At 37.6% G+C, this 20,864-nt stretch overlaps 1 long non-coding RNA gene across 1 annotated transcript in view; it reads right to left on the bottom strand.

Annotated features, from left to right (window-relative positions):
- The window catches only part of LOC142429429 (uncharacterized), a 70,226-nt gene extending 49,531 nt beyond the window's left edge, over positions 1-20,695 (bottom strand). Inside the window, exons 1-3 of the long non-coding RNA XR_012780426.1 lie at positions 20,178-20,695; positions 15,340-15,478; positions 9,522-9,691 (exon numbers count right to left, since the gene is read on the bottom strand). This is a non-coding gene — a long non-coding RNA (uncharacterized LOC142429429). The remainder of the gene's footprint in view (positions 1-9,521; positions 9,692-15,339; positions 15,479-20,177) is intronic.
- Positions 20,696-20,864: the final 169 nt, after the last annotated feature.

Consider the following 20,864-nt stretch of genomic DNA (forward strand, 5'->3'; position numbering starts at 1 on the left):
TGGGTAATAGAAAGCCTTGTCTTTCTCCCACGGAACAGCTGTGGTTTCAGGCTGCTGAGCTTGCGGTTAGCAGCTGGATGCACAACTAACACACCACCACAGAGCAAGAGAATACTGCATGGATTAAATAAGGAAAGGTGTACATAATGATTGTTTCCTTTCACCATGGTTTTTCAATCTGTGTCCTGAACAAATAATATGAGAACCTAGACTATATGACGAAGAATCCAGCCTCAGGGGTGGAGAAAGGCTAATTAACAACCGGCATTATCTAGCAACACAAGCTTGCTTGGTCTAAGAAAGGAAGACTTGTACTCTCTAATGTAGATCAAGGACTGCAACCTTCAATATGGATTGCAATTCAATGTAATAAAAACTCACGTCTTCAAAATTGGAGCCATAGATACATCATGATCAGTGGAAAAAAGATTGAAGTTGTCAAGGATTTCATCTTACCTGGTTCCACAACCAATGCTTATAGAACAAGTATTCAAGAACTCAAACCATGTATCACACCCGGCAAATCTTCTGCACAAGATCTCTTAAAGGTGAGGAAGAGTGCGGACGCTACTTGAAGACTAAGATATGCACAACTGAAGCCACAGTACTTTTAATCACCTCATCTGCATCTAAATGTTGACGTTTTCTTCAAGGGGGGGACGGAAACAGTTTTAAACATCTAAAGCACAGAACAAATCATAGAGGGACTTCAAGAATTTCTTGAAGTAGCATTCTCCTGAGGGAATCTAACTTCATATTTGTTTTATTCACATCATATATTACAGTCCTCACAGTATCTAAATAGCGGTATATTTTAGATATGCAACAAATGTGTATTGAAATATTTCAAAAGGCAATGGAAATATTCCATCAGATTTCCATTTCAGAAAGAAAATTCTACCAGATTATAATAGTGTATCATAACACAAATGCTGTTCATTGCTTTTACTGAAAAGCACACTGATGGAGATAAGAGCATATAGCTACATGAAGAAGCATCCTATGCACCTGTCAAAACTAGTGCCCATACCTAAAACTATAGTTAACTGTGTGCAGAAGTGTATGTAACATCTTGTCTTTAGCTAGTTAGTGGTAGTTTAATGATCCACATCTATATTATTCTCTGACAGTTTTGTTCTCAGTTCTAAGGTTTCTTTGTTTAACAATCTTATATAAGGTCATTAGTAACTTGAGCCTAAGAGAGTAAAGATGTACCCTCAGCACGTTCCTAGTAACACATAAAAATTTCAGGTGCTAATGGTATATCAACAAGGCAGAGTACATCAGTTAAATGAAATATCTATTAGTCTAGGACGGAAGTTTCAACAAAGGCACAGGCTGTTGTAACAGTTGGACGGGCATTAGTCAATCCATGTTTGTCCTTGATATTCAGAGAAAATAGCCATATTTGGAAAATAAGAGCATATGACCAGATGCTCATAGGTGAAAGCTCTGTTGAGCCTTTCATTTTTGGCAGCCCAACCTTTGACTTATGCCTCACATATGCCGTTGCTTGAGAAGATGCGCGGAATCCCCTGTTGTTTTATACCAATTCAATCTGGTTCCTGTTGTTCCCACTACTCTACAGCTGTGTCAAAGGCCATGCAAACTGCCTTCGGGGCTCCAACTATACGCTTAATAGCACATGCTTTAAGCAGAGCATCAATTTTGACTTTCAAAACAATTGAAAGCCATAGCATAGATGGCCGCAAGGAACGTAACAATTTAAGCAAAGCCTTTTATTTTATAAATGAGAGAACATACATTCATACAGTGAAAATAAATTGCTACAAATTCTACATTGGTAACGCAACTTGCACTAGTGTACTTTCCAACATATAATGTTTTGCTAGAAGAGTCTCTCAATAGCAACAATGTTTATTTTCTTTCCTTTTGGTTTTCAACCTTTCTTTGCTTCTATTCCTTGATATATGCAACCGCTTGTTGTATTTCACTCGCAATTTTTTTGTTCTTGTTAGATACCTAACATTGTCCAGGAACACTGTACATTTCTTAGTATATATAAATACAAGTTATAATCAGAGCTATAAAAATAATAGCTCAGTGTTTGAGAACTAGATCGCACAGACTCTCCTCCCCACCCCACCCGTTTTCCTTTCTAAATTTAATCAACTATCCTGGACATTATTAGTAGTAGTATTTTAAGTGGTGACATAATTCTGCTTGCTGAAGAGAAGAGACTGGCTGTGACTTAAGCAATGGCAATATGGTGAAGAGCGTAGGTGCTCTGATTGTCCTAACTCCAGCTTGGTTAACGAAGAGGTAGGTCTGCCACGCAATGATGGACTACCAGCAAAAGGTGTAGATTAAGACAGCCAAAGGAAACAAGAAAGGAAATGTTTCTCTCTCTGGATAAAGGAGTGGACAGTGGGAATCACCGCAGAAACCTAATAGGCCATTCCAAACACAGCTCTGCAATTGGGCCCCTGGTACTGATCCAGTTTACTCACGGCTCAGGCAACAGCACAGGCTCAGGTATCGCAGACTCTGGCCCACATGCACACAAGGGCTCTCCGTGGTGCTCTGGCTTAGCCATCAGAGTGTTATCCACAAGGAGGACAGTTTAAACTCGATGGGATAAAAATGAGGCTGCTTACTTCTGTGAAAATTTAAAGCCTCAGAAATCCTATTGGAATCAACTCAATGACAGTGTGTTTGTTTGTTTTTGTTTGGTCCACAACCCAAGTCAGGTTTGGGTTTGATTTTCTAACTATTCTGTGTTACAGTTCTGAATGTCCTGTTCCCCATTTCAGAACCAGAGCCAACAAGCGATACCCTCTGCTTACGGCTCCAGCAAGAGTTTACCTCAGCCTTTTTGCTCCCCACTAAAGGGCATAGGAGACTAAAACCCAGGGACTCTTCCTGTTCATCCCAAAAGATTTCCCACTAACCCTACAAATGAGACCATCTGGGATTGAGCAGGAGCTCCAGCAGGATCTGAAGGAAAAAGGAGATCAGAATAACATTGTACGGGTTCAGAAACTACACCATCACTAAAAGAAGGTCAGAAGAGTAGGCTGAAACTTATACACTTAACCAAAACAAGTTGCCTATCTGAAAATTGGAAGACAAGGTGGAAACAAGAGGAGTATCTTAATAACCAAATTATCCCAGACATAATAAAAAATCAAAGACCCAGGAAAATAACAATTTAATAAAGAAGACAATCAATAAATTATAATGTTGAGATAAATCTGATATTGGATTTGTTTGACAAGAATTTTAGAACAACTGCCACAAAAATACACTGACTCAAAATAAATTTTGTTAAAACATATTTTTAAAATGAAACAAAATATAAGCATGAAGTAAATGTCCAAAAAGGAATAGAGATTATAGACAAGCTGAAAGCTACAATAACTGAAATTAAAACAAATACCCTCACAGAATTAACTGAACAATAAAATGTCAATGACAACAATAGTTCCAGTGAATTTGATGACAGATTGATATATTCAATCTGCTCATCATAAAAAGCATTGAATGCAAACTGTATTAGCAAAGCCTATATGATCTACAGTATGGGAAAAAGTAAAAGATCTAAAAGTTATGTCATCAGAATACCAGAATGAGAGAAGAGTTATCATGGTGCTTATACAGTACTTGGAAGAATAATAGTAGAAAAGTTCCCACTTGTGACAAAATCCCTATCTAATTTTTTTAAAATTCAAATTCCAAATAGGATAAATCCACAGTTATCTACACTATATAGTCATTAAACATGTGAAAATTAAAGAAGACATACTCATTAAAACAGCCAGAAAGAAACACTAGAACTTAAAGTTGTAGTTACAGAAAAGCATCGATTTGAATAACAGGAGATTGCCCATCTCCAAAGTGGGGGCCAGAAGAAATGAGCATATTGGCCTAGGGCAGAAAGGAAAGCACTGATAGATCCAAAGGATGCATTTGATGAAGCTCCATGGGGAGAAGTGTGGAGGTACAGTGGGCAAACACTGAGCTGTTGGACCAGTCAGTCCTTCCAAACACACAGGCTAGTCCACACCCGAAAGGTGTGGCCCTTTTCTTCTCTAAAGACTTCAGAAATCCTCTGGGGATTTGGAAACCCTAGAGTGTGGTTGTACTTTTTATAATGCCTCTATGAGTCAGAATCAAACCAATAACAATACATATTTTGTTAACCATCATGAATAAGGAAGAAAATAAAGGCATTCTCAGATGAAAGAATATTAAAATGATTTGTTGTTAGAAAACCTACTGAGAGAATAGCTAAAACAAATGTAACAATAAAATAATAAATAAAAAAGTAAATAGAGATCTGAACATAAATTATCCTTCATCTTCTAAATTCTATTAAATGTGTTTTTGGTTGAAACAAAGTTATGGATATCGAATGTGATGCTGAATATATGTTGAGCAAATAGTTAAATTAATTATATGTAAAATGTGGGAAGGATAAAAGAACCTGAAGAGGAGTAAATTTTCAATACTTTACTTAAGTCCAAAGACAAGGATATCCAGAAAATGTGATGCATTATATGTGTGTAGGAGCAGCTACTAAAAATGTTATACAGCTTGCTATCACAAAGAACACTGTAAATAACTCAAAATGTACCATTGAAAAATGTTTAAGTAATCCATGGAGAACCAAGAAGAGCAACACCAAAAGAAGAAACAAAATGAACAAATAAAAAATATTCTGGTAGGACTAAGCTTTACCATATTAGTGATTTTTTTAAGTTAAAGAGGCTAAAAAATAAAAAAAGATTAAAGGACAGATTATCAGCAAAAAGAAAAACTACACATAAGTGAAGAATTGTTGATGTCATCAATTAAAACACTGGGCTCCAAAGTACTTTACTGGTGAATTATATTCTTTTCAACAAATGGCACTGCACACAAAATGTTCAGGGAATAGAGTTTGAATTCCAATCACTTCACAAGGCCAAGTAATAAAAGCCAACAGTCCAAGGATGATTTCTATGAGGCATAGGTCAGACCTGCCTTCACTCTCCAACCTTTTACCAATTCTGAAACCATCTATCCCTTCAGTTGCACTATTTTCTATGTTGGATTTGATCATTCATTTCAGTGGTCGTGAACTCAGGGTACACAGATAATAATGACATTATGGGTTTTATTATAGAAGTAACAGGTTACAATTCTGGATCAGGAATGGCCAAGACACACACAAGAAAGAAAGGAAAGAAGAGAGAGAGAGAGAGAGAGAGAGAGAGAGAGAGAGAGAGAGAGAGAGAGAGAGAGAGAGAGAGAGAGAGAAAGAAAGGACTTCCATCAGGATAGTTGCTTCTCATCCATACCCCAGTCACACCTTCCTCTACCCTTGGACCCATGACCAGGCTTTTGTTTTGTTCTGGCAAGTATTACGAAGCTCTTTTAGTTTTGCTGATTAATTTCCCAAAGGCATCCTACTTTGCCAGCAAACCTACTACCCAAAGGTACTCTTCACTGTGTGGCCTGAAAACCCACCATACTATCTCTTGCCTGTCTCCTGGTTGTACAGCCTCTTAAAAAGCTGGATTTCTACTGCTGATTCTTACTGTCACACTCTGTGTTTACACAGTTCTCTCTCCTGAATCAATGGTTTGCAGGACAAGGATCATGGGTCCAAAGTAGACAGTTCACTCCTGGCTCTTCTTTCTTGATGCTATTGAAGTCCTCTCCCTCCTGTCTCTGCCGTGGCTACTTTTAAGTTTAGAAAGATGTCAGAATAGTAGGATTCCACACACCCAATTTTCATGCTCTCACTCCCAACCAGAATGCCAGATAATGTACTTATATTATTAGCAACCTATGTAGGTTCCTTTGTGGCCATGCGCAGGTCATACTGGCACAAGCCTAAACACTCATTTGGCTAGAGTTACAAAGACTGGAAGAGCCATGTCAAGTAATTTACAGCACCACGGTTGCTGAAGCATCTCAATGTGGAAACATGAACTGCAACATTATTATTGGACTATATGTACAAACATTGATTTGCAATGGATCACCAATATAAATATAAACCTCTAGCAGAAACATTTCAGAAAATTCCTTGTGAGTTTGGATTAGGTAAATATTTCTTAGATGAAATTGAAAATATCCTGAAAGAACACATTGATAGTTTGGACAGCAATTAATTTTTTTAAGTTTGTTCTTTAAAAAGTATGTAAAAATTGAAAATGTTGGCCATACATGTGAAGATGGTATTTTCAAAACTCCAATGTCTAGAGTCAAGACTATATACAGAACACTTACACAGCTCAACAAAAATCAAGGATCATTTTTTAAAATGCACAAAGGGTTTGATCAAGCACTTTACAAGTAAATTCTACTGATTACCAATGATTATGTCAGAAAATATTCAAAAATCACTAGTCAGTTAGAAAATGTACTGTAATATTACAATGAGATACAACTACATACCCATTTAAATAACTGAAATTCAAAACAAAAGAAGCGCAAGGCCTGGCAATATCAAGTCTTGTGAAGAGGTAGCAATGGAGGAGTCCATACTTTTTTATGTGCAGCAACTTTATAAAATATTTTTTAGTATCTTATAAAAAACAAATATATGCTTTAATGATCCAGCAATTTTTTTCACTAGAAAATTAAAAGATACATATATACAGACTCATTTAAAATAATCATTGTGACTTAATTTTATAATATCAAAAACTAGAAAGTACCATATTTTAATTTTTAAGCTTCAAAATGTTTTTATTTCTATTGAATTCCTCTACCTTACTGTAATTCTTAGTCAAATATTTCTTGCTTCTTGCTCTCTGTTCTTCCATATTAATGATATAATAATTTTGTTACATTACTAAAGTTTGCCTTTTGATTGCATGAGTGTAATAGTTATCATGAAACAAACTTTGATTTTATAGAAGTTAATTTTCCCATCCAGCCACACAGAGGATTAAAAGTTAAGGTAGTAAAAGGAGCTAAGTAGTCTGGTTCTCGATGAAGGAGTTAAAAACTAAACCAAAATTCAAACCTACTGTCATCAAATCATTTTCAATTCATAGCAGCCCTATAAGAAAGAGTAGAGGTGCCCTTTGGCTGTAAACCCTTACTGGACCAGAAAACCTCATCTTTCTTTCAAACAGAGGCCTGTTAACATGTATTATCTTTACAGCCTTAAATTTTCTCTCATATGTCTCTTCAGTTATTTTGAATGTCCTAAATTTCTATGTCAGAATAACTCACTGGAAGAGCTAATATTAAACAGAGCTTCTAAGTGTTTATGAAAACACTAGTGATCAGTGAAGTTGCAAAAAGATGGTTAATCTCACATTAGATGCCTAGGAAAAGGTCATTGCAATAATTTGGAAAAATCTGAACCAGTGGGGTACTTTGAATACATCTTTATTTTTAAAAATTTGATACAGAGATTAACTATCTCTACAAAAATATGTTCACATGAAGGATAAAGTGCCAAAGTAAAAGATGAGAATACCAGTCATAACTTTTAAAATTGCAAAGTATATTGTAGCAGAATAGTGAAACAATGTTCTAATTACCACTTTAAAAAAAAGTTTTAATTACCTGGAAAATGAAATTAACTGCCCAAATTAAATTCTTTTGGATGCAGGATTCTGTATATGAGAAGTTTATAGAGAAAAAGACCAACACCATTCGTTGATTTTTTATTATTTAACACACTTTAGTAATGAAAATATAGTTACCTGAGAACAAGATTATTCCTTTTTCCATAAATCATCTTAAAAATTCAAATGGACTAGTAATATCTATAGCTATCAGGTAAGTATTGCACTGCCAATCACAAGGTTGGTGGTTCAAATGGACCAGTCGCTCTGCAAGACGAAGTTGAAGAGATCTGCTCCCATTAGGATGTACAGCCTTGGAGACACAATATGACGGCTCTGAGTCTGTGTGTTTGCTGGTTTCACAGGAATATTTCGGGAGCCCAGGTGATACAACAGTTAAGCACTCCACTTCAAATCAAAGTATCGACACGTGGGACCCACAGAACCACTCTACAGGAGAAAGATCTGGCAATCAACTCCTGGAAAGAGCATTCCCAGGAAAGCTCTATGGGACAGTATAGCTTGTCATAGGGGTTGCTGTGAGCCGCAGCTCTATTCAACAGCCCCAAATAACAACAACATAGGCAAGCCATAAAAGAAATGGACATGAATGACATGGGAAAATCCCCAGATTCTGTTCTTGGTTTTTATCCTTGGTTTTCTAAGCCCTACACAATTTGTGCACCTAAAAGACACTAACTCTCCTTAGGTGAATCTAAAAGCCGTAGGGGCAAAAACAAAATCAACTTAGAGTTTAGCCGGAGCGATGAAGGGTAACAGATGGCCCATCTTGAACTGAAAGGGAAAGATTTATATAAACGAGCCTCCCTTGTAAATGATACAGAAGCAATGGAAATGATCTAAACATCATTGTAAATGCAAGCAATCCATAAAAATGAGTGAGAGATTTTAAAATAACCCTTTTAGCTGTCAGCCTTTCATCATGGTGTTTTGGTTCATTACTGTCAGAAAACAAAGAACAAGGAGCTGGAGGGGTACATCATGATTAGAAAAGACTCAAAAGGTTTTCACGGGCATTTGCTCCTAGCAAGACATCCTTTCTCATGTGGGTCTTACAATTTAGTTCAGATGGTCTGTGTCCAAATTGCACGGATGCTGAGCATTGTTGGAGGAAAGACAGACTAAAATAGGAAACGGAATAGTTTGTAAATCAGAATCTATCCAAATGGAACTAGTAAGCTGAGGCAAGATTGCCTTGTGAGCTGCAATTTAGATGCTAAACATGGAGAGCTCTTTTAAAACAAGGTGCAACAACTTGGTCTGAGAATTCTAGCAAAGCACAGCTGTAGCTAACATGAGACTAATACCATCTCCCCGAATCATAGTTCACGGAAGAATAGAAACAGCTCTCTAGGCTAAATGTTAAGACTCTAGAATGGCATTTCGTAATTGTTTTAAGGAAACCCAAAATTAGAGTTTTATCTTTGTTGATCAAGGAGATAGTGAAAAATGAACGAGAGGAAATTGAAAGGTAAAGACTGTAAATTATACTAAATATGAACACCCCTGGAAAAGGAATAGTTTAATCTAAGATGAAGAGCCATGCAGTATAGTGGTTCTGAGTTGGGCTGCGATCCCCATGGCCTGCGGTTGAAACCAGCAGCCGCTCTTCGGGGACAAAGACTGGGCTTTCTACTCCAGTAAAACAGTTACCATCTTGAAACCCACAGGGGCAGTTGCCTAGCCCATGGACTCACTAGGCGTCAGCCTTGACTCGATGGCAATGAGTCAACTAGGTTAATGTAATCGATGTTGCATGTTTTTAAGCATTGTCTGAGTTCTTATAGACTTTGTAGGTAATTTCTGCAGTCACTCATCTTCTGGCTGCATTTAAACATGATTTTCAAAAGGGGTTCCTGGGCACAGCAACTCATAAATAGTCACATGTAGGTGGGTAGGTACCAAACATAAGCCAGGATTTTTTTCAAAAGTAATTTTGTTTAGCTTGTTACAGAGAGTGCTTACCATGGTTAATGGTTGCTGCTCAGTCAGTATCCTCTCAGGAAGACTTCCTGTGTGCTACGTAGAACAACTCCAGGACACTCTGAGTGGGTTCCACCTTCCAACCTTATGACTACTAGTGGAGCATCTAACTCTTTGTACCACCCTGGGACTCTTCTTTATCATTATTATATCTATTTAATAAATGAGAAAATTAAGTTATTAATTAAGTAAATGACCCAAGATGATCAACGTTCTTCTCAATGAACTGAGGTGGAACCTGGATCTATCTTTTTCCAAAAGCAATGTCCTTTAGATTTTGCACAAATTATGCTATTCAAACCCTGACTACCCATACTCTCCCCAAACAAACAAAGCTTACTGCCATGGATACTGATTCACAGCGATCCCATAGCACAGAGTAGGTCTTCCCTGTGGGTTTCTGAAACTGTAAATGTTGAGGGGAGTAGAAAGCATCATCTTCCTCCCACAGAGCGCCAAGATCTGGTTTCCACTGCAGACCTTGTGGCTCGCAGGCCAATGCATAACCACGACGCCGCCAGGGATCCTTGATTATCTGTACGACGAGAGAAAAGCTCATTTTCTCCGATGAAACAGGCCTCTCTTACCTAGTGGAATTATGTTGACAGTAGATGTTTGGTTTGGGACCAATGTATATGGAAATGCAAACAACCAGGAATAAATGAGCCATTTTTGCTAAAAAAAAAAGTTGAAAAATGTTCCATTTTCCTCTTCTCAATTTCTAAACCAGAAAACTGCAAAAGTCAAAACCATGTAGTACAACTGTTAGAATAAAAATGCCGCTCAATGAAAGAGCATTCAGAGTTCAGTAAAAAACTAAAAGTAGAACAATATAATCAGTTGGTTTTTGACACAAGGATGCCATTGAAATTAAATGAGGAAAGGATAACCTTTTCAAGGAATGGTGCTGGAATAATTGGATGTTCATGTGCAGAAATAGGAATTTATACCCTCTGCCCTTCATACCATACTTAATAATAAACACAAATAGGATCATAAACAAATGTAAAGATTAAAACAATAAAACACAGAGAAAATGTTCAAGAATGTGGTTGAGGTAAAAAGACAACACAGAGACTGGGATGACATGTTTGCAAATCACATCTATGCTAAAAAGACATCTAGTAAATAAATAAGTGGTTAAATTAAATATTACAAAATAAGATTAAAAAAATTTTAAATAGACAAATATTTAAAGAAACATTTCATCCTGGAGTTATACAAATGGGACAATAAATATATGAAAAGGTGCCCATCATCATTAGTCACTGGTGGAAAATAAAAATTAATACTATAATGAGCTAACACTTCACACCAATTAGAATGATTATAATCAAAACAAGCAAGCAGAGCATATGAGGAAATGAATAAAGTCGGAACTCTCATCTATTGTTGGTGAGAACGCAAAATAACAGAACCTCCTTAGAAAGAACCTTGACAATTCCTTTAAAAATGAAACATACACTTACCATATGACTCGGCAATGTCCCTCAGTGGCATCTGTCTACATAGAGAAATATAAACACCTGCAGACACAAAACCTTGTGAAGGTTTTCATGGCAATATTATTCAGAAAATCCAAAAGCTGGAAGCAACCCAATGTCCATCCGTTTGTGAATATATAAGCTGAAGTGTTGCATATTGGTGGACTTTATTCATCAATGAAAGCAAGTAATTGCTAACACGTGCTACAGCACAGTCTTCAGAAACTTGTGGAATGTAAATGCAGGCATATGTCTATAAACCTGGTGGCACAGTGGGTTAAATATTGGATTACTGATCAAAAGGTTTTGGGCCCCTCAACAGAAGAGAAGAGTTTGCCCCATGGAGTAGCTCTACTCTGATCTATAAGCTCGCTATTAGTCAACACTAACTCAATGTCAGTCTGCATTTTAGGTTTTTTATTTTGGGGTTTCTAAAGACAGAAAATGATGTGGCTTAGTCTCAAGATAGGCCCTGAGATTCATTAGACAATAGGTACAACTAAATAGTTTAGGAGTGATTGAAACTGGATTGTGCTGATGGTTAGACAACTCTACAAGTTTAATAAAAATATCATTTTTAATTATGCAGTCAGTCTTGGTAGATATTATTTTATATAACATATATTTCAATAAGGCTCTTGGTTATTTTTAAAATAAAAATTTTAAGTGGGGATGCCTTACTCCAAGGAAAAAAAGCGAACACACACAAGTCCACGAACATATACATTCTAAACCCAGAATAAACTTTCTTCCATATCTAGAGTTTAGCCTCCTTTTTAATTGTTATTTTCGCCACATGATCAGTTCCATTTGGTCCAAAATTTACCTCAATGTGTTTAAACACCTACACCAAAGGAGTAAAAATTTATCAATCTTGCTGCTTTTAATCAAATTTTCATCATATTTTGTTATGCTCTTGAAATGGAGACAAGAGTTACTATACCTGTAGTAGTTACATAATCTGGTGTCAATTTGGGACTTGAGAGCATCAACAGAGAAGAGGCGGAGTCTACTCTGCCTATCGGGTCATAGCCAATGAAGCTTCTGTGTGGGCAGGGCCTTCCCCTAAGGATTCTGGAAATTCCAGTATTTTCTCCTTCCAGGTGGAAGACACTTCTCTTTTAACCCTTGGAGACTTTCTCTTGAGAAGGCTCACTTCCTGCGAGACATCCCTGAGGAGAAGCCACATGGACTTACCCTGATGCAACCCTGGGTGCTGCAGAAGCCACATGGAGACCCCTGACAATGCTGAGATGTTTACACCACCACTAGATCCAAAGACTTTCTACCCACTGGCCTGTGATCATCCTGCATTCGGCATCGCTGTACGTGTTTCGTGAGTTTGAAGAAGATTTTATAAATCAGTATCAGACACATGAGCTAACATTGGATTTATGGACTTGCTCTGGACTGGGCTGGGGTGTTTTCTCAATATTAAACTGCCCTTGTATATAAACCCCTGTCTTATACACATGAGTGTCCATGGGTTTGTTTCTCTAGTCTACTCGGACTAACACCATTCCCAAATCTGAAAATGAATGTTCAGCAGGATACGTTATTTAAGTTCTAAAGCCATCTTTCAAGAATGTCTAAGAAATATAGAGCTCCATCAATAGGGTAAAGTTACATAAACAACAGTAGCTTCATATGTGAGAATGTAAGAGAAAGATATTTGGTGTTAGGCATGGTTTCTAACCTATACTCTAGGTAGCTGTCGCCTACTGTTGTTGCGGTCATGCGCTGTGTAAGCTAACCTAAAATGCTGCCAGGTCCTGTGGGATCCTCACAATGCTACTGAGGAACAGTCTCTTTTGTGCTGACCCTCTGATTTATGAACTATTATGTTCTCTTGCAGAAACTCGTTCCCCTTGGCTACATGTCCAAAATCAGTGTGACGAATCCTCTCCAATGGCACTTCCTAGGGGCTTCTGGCTGTACTTCGTTCAAGACAAACTGGTTCATTCTTCTGGCCATCTATGGTAGAGCTAATCCTTTTTGTCAATGCCAAACTGCAAATTCATTGTTCATACAATCATCGTGGGGTGCCACCATGTCATCTCTGATTTATAGTTATCCTATGGCTCACAGAAGAAACCCCATGCCTCCTGCATGATCCTCACAATTGATATATTTGAGTCCAGGGGTTGTAGCTATTTTATCGAGTCATTTCATTGTGGCTCTTCCTCTTTTTCAATGATTCCCTACTTTATCAAGCTCAATGTCCTTTTGCAAGGACGGGTCACCTGATAACATGCCCAAAGTATGTGCGTCAAGTTTGGCCATCCTTACGCCGTTGGAGCATTTCAGTTGTACTTATTCCAAAACAGACTTGTTTATTCTTCTGGCAGTCCATAGTACATGCTTCTTCCCCGAGACCATATGGACGGGCTTCAAAAGCTTTCTGGAAAAATGGAATTAAAGGACAATGTATCTTTTTACTATTAACTTTTTGAAGCACCCCGAAACGTGTATTTAATCTAGATAAGAAAAACCAAGAAAAAATAATTCATTTGAAGTATTTGTTGGGAGAATCTTTGTTTTCTTTTACACTTTGCTGCGATTTTCATTAGCAAGTGAATCAAGTCCTCATCACTCTCTGCATGCAAGGTTGTGCTCCTTGCATATCGAAGGTGGGTAGTAGGTCTTCCTCCATTCCTCATAGCAGGGTTTCCTCCTTTCACATAGTCCAGCTTCTTACCGTATTTGCTCAGCATACAGATAAAATGAGCATGGTGAAAGAATACAGCCCGAACACATGTCCTTGCTAAGTCTAGCTTCTGTAGAATGCCTTTGTCTGTTCAAATGACCACGTCTGGGTACATGCACTGCTTCTCCAGCCCAGTTCTGGGTTGTGCAAAAAATCGATCATGCGATCTCCCCTGCTTTCTCTATCATCAAAACCATATCTTCTGTCGATCCTCCTTATTGGTTTCCGACTTCCATATCCAAATTATCTGTAATTATAAATGCATCTTGATTGCTTGATTAATTTCAGACTCTCAAAGTTGATAAAAGCTTCCAGTTTTTCCATCTTTGGTATTAGTGGGAGTGTGTAAATTTGAAAAAGAGATTGACTAGCCTTCCTAGTATGGGTATTATCCTATTTGTGACAGCTTTATATTTCAGATTAAAGCTCAATATAATCTTTTTGATTAAGAATGTGATGCCATTCCTCTTCGATATGTTAATTATAGGATAGATCATATGATTTTCCAATTCAAAATGACCAGTACAAGCCCTTTTCAACTCACTAATTGAAGATATCGATTTTCTAGCATTCAATTAGTTTTGACAACTTCTAATCCTCCTGGATTTGTATCACACACAGAAATAGATTTGAATTCATTTTTTAGACAGTTCTTGAAAAACATCTAGGAACATGTGCTTTATCTACTTAAATCAATTAACCTTTAATCTATATTTTAATAAAAATCATAATTCAATTATATTTGAAAGGAATTTTGACAAAAACAAACAAAATATCAGTAACTATGTAGAGAAAAAAAAATCAATCTTAAAATGACACATGATACACTGGAACAGATAGGAACTAGAAATACAGGGAATCCAGAACAGATGAAAGCTTTAGGGCTAGTGGTGAGAGTGGTGATACCGGGGAGGGTGGAGGGAGGGTGGGGTCGAAAGGGGGAACCGATTACAAGAATCTACACATAATCTCCTCCCTGGGGGACTGACAGAGGAAAAGTGGGTGAAGGGAGACGTCAGACAGTGTAAGATATAACAAAATAATAATAATTTATAAATTATCAAGGGTTCATGGAGGAGAAGGGAGTGGGGAGGGAGGGGAAAAATGAGGAGCTGATACCAAGTAGAAAGCATATGTTTTGAGAATGACGAGGGAAACGATTGTACAAAAGTGCTTGACACAATGGATGGATGGATGGATGGATTCTGATAAGAGTTGTATGAGCCCTCAATAATTTTAACATACATAAATAAATATTTAATCGAATTTTTTAAATGACAGATCCTGAGAAAAAAAGAAATGAATTTTAAAATATTACTTGTTAATTAAAGTTTATAATGACAGATAGACACAAATACATACATGTGCTACTTAATTATAAAGTTTCACTCATTGAATTTCCTGTGCCTCATTTTTATAGACTTGACATAGGACACAGAAGATATCAAAGCATAGCTTCAAATCCTGAAACAATGCTGTAAGCACTAGACATAACAAACAAACATTTCTGTACTGTCGAACATTTGTCACCAAGATATGATGCATGTTGTGTTGGAGTATTTCATAAAGCAAGAAAAACATTTTTATTTAGAAAATTGCAAAGACATACCTTATTTAAGTGTTTTTGTTTACCTAATGCTAAATCTCTGATGAATTTGCTCCTTGGCCACTTCATGCACTCCCATAGAAGGGTTGATGTTCTGCTAAGTGGTGATGGGAGCAGTGTTTTCAGAGCCATTTCACGCGAGCTACACAATAAAAATTTCAAAATGAGTGAGGAAATTTTCTATTTAAAAAAACATGCTTTATGTTTTGACTTTTCATTTGTTCAATGAGTCTGAGTAGATGTTTTCTTCTTAATAACGAAAACATAATACTCATATCAATTGTGTACTTAAAAGGATTTATTCCCCTGCTGGTTGTGTTATTATTTTCTGTAACAGTGGTAAAGAGGTTGGGCAATAGACCTTTTCCAGGTATAATTTGTAGCCATTAGAGTTGGATGAACTGCAAGGAAGTACTCTTTATTTTTAAAAATGTATATAATGTAAACATCATAATTTTTATGACAAGTGTGACTTCTTAACCTTTGGATCTTTTTCATCGTTTTGGTTATGTCTAGATGACTAAAATGTAATTTTTGTTTCAAATAAGATATGGGATATACATTCCTATTGTAACTAAAAGATCATTTGAACCAGTGGAATACAGTGAAACTTCTCGTGGTGGAAGTGTTTATAGTCTGTACTTTTTAGTTCTGTAATCATTAGGTGTCTTATAATGAATTCCTCCGAGAAACAAAACCAATTGCATATATATTAACATTATACCTATATATAATATAGTTACACATATATGTGGTTGTTAGGCGGCTTCAAGTACCATTCAACACTTAGCAACCTTATGTACAACAGAATGCAACACCACCTGCTCCTGGGCCCTCCGGACCGTGATTGTTACGTGGGAGCCCACTGTTGCCGCCACTGTCTCTGAGGAGCTTCCTCTCTTTCAATGTCAATTGATTACATCGTGGCTGTGATCTAAACAAGGATGTTGCATTCCGCTCTACTATTACCTAATTATGGTAGCTGACAGCTAATTGGCTGCGGTTGCATTGTGTTGTTAGGCCATGGGGAATTCCTAGGTGAAAACTGCCAAACCACCAGAGAACCTTAATGCAGCCAAGCTGACACAAAACCTATTACACCTGGCCCATGTGCCTATTGAATACGGCTATGCAGCTAATGTCGCTAATAAAATGTTACCTTTCATTCAGCTTAAAGTTAAACGTAAATAGCCACATATAGCTAGAGGCAACCATTTGAACAGCAAGAAGAAAGAAACTTAGACTTTTAAAATTGATCTATAGTGATTTCCATACCCTGCCAAGGCTGCAAGTATTGGCAAGTCTAGGGCTGAACATTTCACAAATTTGTGATGTCAGAAATCCTACCATTCCAGATTACTTCATAGAATGCCATTTTGATTGCTATTTGTTGCTTGACACCTTTATGGGTTAGTCTTTGATTTATCCTAGTGATATCGAATTGAGATGTCAATTGTGAGATCCTTGAACATATTTGAAAATAACTTATATAAAAGACAATATTCCAAGAGAAACTGAGATAAATAGATCAAAGGGAGAGAAGCCCTGTGGAGTGGTAGTGACATGCTTCATGTGAGAGAAGTCTTAAAGGTTGGTAGTTCAAAACCAGTGAAGGAAAGATGGAGATATCTATTTCTATAAAAATTTAGTCTCAGAAACCAAATCAGGCAGTTTTATCAAGTCTTATTTGTTTGCTATAAATCAGAATGAACTCTATGGCTTGTCAGAGTACAGGTATCTGATGTAAATGTTAAGTTCTGGAAAACAGGACAGTCCCTGAATTGGGCATTATGGGAACTCTTAGTGTATACATGCAGTTGTATGCAATTCTTAGATTCCCACAAAGACTCGTAAGGAGTCCTAGAACTTTATGCACACTGTATACAGGAGGCTATCTTGCAAGGTGCGGACTTGCACACATTCAAGTGTGGGGTGAGGGTTGTGCTGGGTCACTTCATGGAAGTGACTGCAGGCGCCAGGCAGGGAGGCGGTGGTGGGGGCCGCGAGTATATAGCTAGTGGCGATGCCACTGCCCTTGTTGCTGCAGTTACTTCCTGATTATATTTCGCTATTGTGACTCGCTGGGCTGCTAACCACAAGGTCAGAGGTGGAAAAACCTGGGGAGAATAACTTTTCTACTACCATGAAGAGTTACAGTCTGGGAATCACAGGGGGAAGTTCTACCCTGTCCTATAGGGTCACTATGAATTAACATGGACTTGATGGCCATGAGGTTGGTTTGGGTTTATTGCTGTGGCCAGGAGTTTGGAGACCAGTTGGCACCAAAAGCACCAGCTGTGGGAGCAGATCAGCCATAGGCAGTGCTACCCTGTGCCAGAAGTAACAGGCTGCTGACAAGGAGGATGAATAAAGGCAGAAGTGGAAAGGGGAGAAGGGGGAAGCTTTGCAGGGCTTGGGATGAGCCTCAGAGCCCTGCAGCTCTTTCACTCCAGGAGGCTGAGTAGAAACAATAAACAAATGAGAGGTGCTTTCTTTCACAGGAGAAAACGCCTCAACAGACTTTAAGGGATGCATGCATGTGTATAAATAAGCGCTAACAAAATGATCCACTTCGCAGGAGTATCTCATCCTCCAGGAAGCAAGGTATCTTTTTCCAAGGCCTGCCAAAACACAAGAAAGTCCCATGGGTCTTGTGACTCTGGAGCAGTTTGGCTGTATGTCCTAAGACAGATTTGTTTGCTCCTCTATGGTACTTTCAATCATCTTAACACCATAATTCAAATGCATCAGTTCTTTCCCCACGTTCCTTTTTTGCTGCCATCTTTCACATTCATATGAGAAAATTTAAAATACCCTAGCTTAGGTTCTCATCTTAGACCTCAATGCGAAATCTTTGTTTAGAATGTGTAAAAGGGCTTGTACAGCCGATTCTAACAACAGATTTCTTTCTCCTTGAAGTTAATCAGTTTTCGATTTCGTGCATCTTGAAGATCTCTTCTTAGGGACATAGCAATTACCTTTGAATTTACTTAATAAATGAAGCACCCATCACTTTAACATTAAGTCACCTCCTTGTCCTTGGTAATAGTTTATGTTTTTTTAAATACATATATTTATATATATTTGAATCATCTTCTTGTCCTTGGTAATAGTGTATTTGTGTGCATTTTTATCTAGTTGAGTCTCCATTTTATATCCAATCTGATAATCTCTGCCTTTTAATTCTGTAAACTTATTATGATTATCTCTGATTATTCCTATCATTTTACTATGTTTTCAATACCTTTCATCTCTTAATTGTTCTTTTCTTTTTCTGAATTCTTTTAAATTAATTGAATGATATTGATGATTCCAATTCATCAACTTTTTTGGCCAAGTAGCTATAACTTCCTATTTTGTAATTTTAGGAATTGCTTCTAGATAATAGGTTGCTTTAAAAAATATTGTAAACATTTTACTGGGAGCTCTTACCGATATAATAATCCACAGTTCAATCACATCAAGCAGTGTTGTACAATTGCTACCACAATCAGTTCCCATACATCTTTTTTAATGGCTACTTAACAAATTACCATATATTTAAAAACATAAAAGGCCACAAATTATTACTCATAGTTTCAAATTTCATTAACTCATAGTTTTCATGAATCAAGGCTTCAGATAGTTTCCAAGGAGTAGGATTTTAGGTTCTACTCTGGTCTTAACATCACAATCAAGGTATTGATTAGGCTGTATTATTTTCTGGAGGCTTAATTAGAAAACAGATGATGCCTCTAAACCTAGTGTTGCCACAGTTCATTTCCTTGTGGCCCACCTTCCTACTAACTCACAGGTTACATTTTGGTTCTTCTTCCTATAATTAACTGCCATATTCAGAGTTGTGCAACCACTTTAAGCTCATTTTAGAACATTTCAACATCCACTCAGAAGAAATTCTATGCCCATTCGCAGTTACTGACCATTCCTTCCCACCATTCTTACCCTCAACCCTAGGCAACACCTAATCTCTATCCTATCTTCATAGATTTGCCTAATGTAGTCATTTGATATAAATGGATTCATAAAATAAACCATCTCTTATGATTTATTTCTTTTACTCAATGTTTTGAAGGTTCATCCATGCTGTATGCATTAGTGCTTTATTTCATCACAAAACAATATCTCAATGAATGGTTATTCTACATTTTGTGTTTCCATTCACCAGATGGTATCAGTTTTTTGACTATTATGAAAAATGCTGCTAAAAACACTTGTGAACACTTTGTTTGCATGAACATGTCTTTTCATTTCTTTTGGGCCCATTCCTATTAGTATAATTGTCAATATTGTAACTCTAAATTTAACATCATGGGGCATTTAGTTATTACTACCCATGATATATTTTTCCTTATTTAAAACTTGTATCTACTTATGTCTGCTAAATTTCCTCAAGGCAGATGCATTCATTTTCAACCAGCAATGAATGAGTTTCACTTTCTCCATATCCTTACTACCACTTGCCAATGTCTATTTGATCATATGAAATACAATGATAAGTTTCAATGTCCTTTTCTGTTGATTGTGACATGTTTCTGTCCCAGCCAGCCAATGTTTTTCTCACTGTTTCATTTTCCTTTCTTTATGCAAGCCGGCGAATTTTTATTGGAATGCCAGATATGGTAACTTCCACTCTATTGATTGCTGGATATTTTTCTATTCCTCTATTATTGAATTTCGTCATACAGTTAGGGTCTTCTAAACATTAGATGTATTTGGGTTTTATTTTTGAGATTTGGTAGGTCGCAATGGAGTAGTGATCTGTCTAGGGCCAAAAGTGATTTCCCTATTCTTTAAACCAGATTTATTTACTCCACTCAGTGACTCAGGGATTATGAACTTACCCATCTGATAGAAACATTATTCTTGCCCCAGTTTGATCCCCTTGCCCTGAAGCGAGCAATTCTCTCCCTAGCTTCCTCACGCGCGCTCAGTAGTACTGGGCTGCTTTCTGCAGATGTTGGGCGTTCTGTCTGAGCAGTAATTTCCTCTCCCGTACAGCCTGTAGAGACCATCCTTTGGACTCCTGGGATTTTTAGGTCCCTCGTATCCACTCCGGACGTGCGCGGCGCTGTTTGCGACCCCTATCCCGGCACCATTTCCTAGAACATCTCTAAAGCCAGTAACAGGAAGACCATGGAGCGCAGGTCAATTGTTCCCGTGACGACAAGTTTACTGTTCTTCGTTTCGTGGCGTAGCCACTGTCCTGGAAAGCAGTTTCACTTTTCTTCTACTGCAGTTAAAAAAAAACAACACACAAATAAACGGAATTCTGGGATCTACCCTGGGAACTCGGCTAAATGTGCACAGGGCAGAAAGGCAGAAAGCCCAGTACGCGCAGGTTTTTCCTGCTCCTCTCCCCTCCGTCGGCACCGCCTACTAGCCAGCGCGCAGGCGCAGAATCTGCAAACACAAATACGCCTGCGCCGACCAAAGGGGCAGGCCAACGCGTAAACCACGCCCGCCAATCAGAGCGCACGATGGCCTTTCTTCCCGCCTATTTACCCAGGAGCCAATCGGCTGCCCGGACG

Source organism: Tenrec ecaudatus, chromosome 16 (genome assembly GCF_050624435.1).
Source record: "Tenrec ecaudatus isolate mTenEca1 chromosome 16, mTenEca1.hap1, whole genome shotgun sequence".
Classification (NCBI taxonomy): Eukaryota; Metazoa; Chordata; class Mammalia; order Afrosoricida; family Tenrecidae; genus Tenrec; species Tenrec ecaudatus.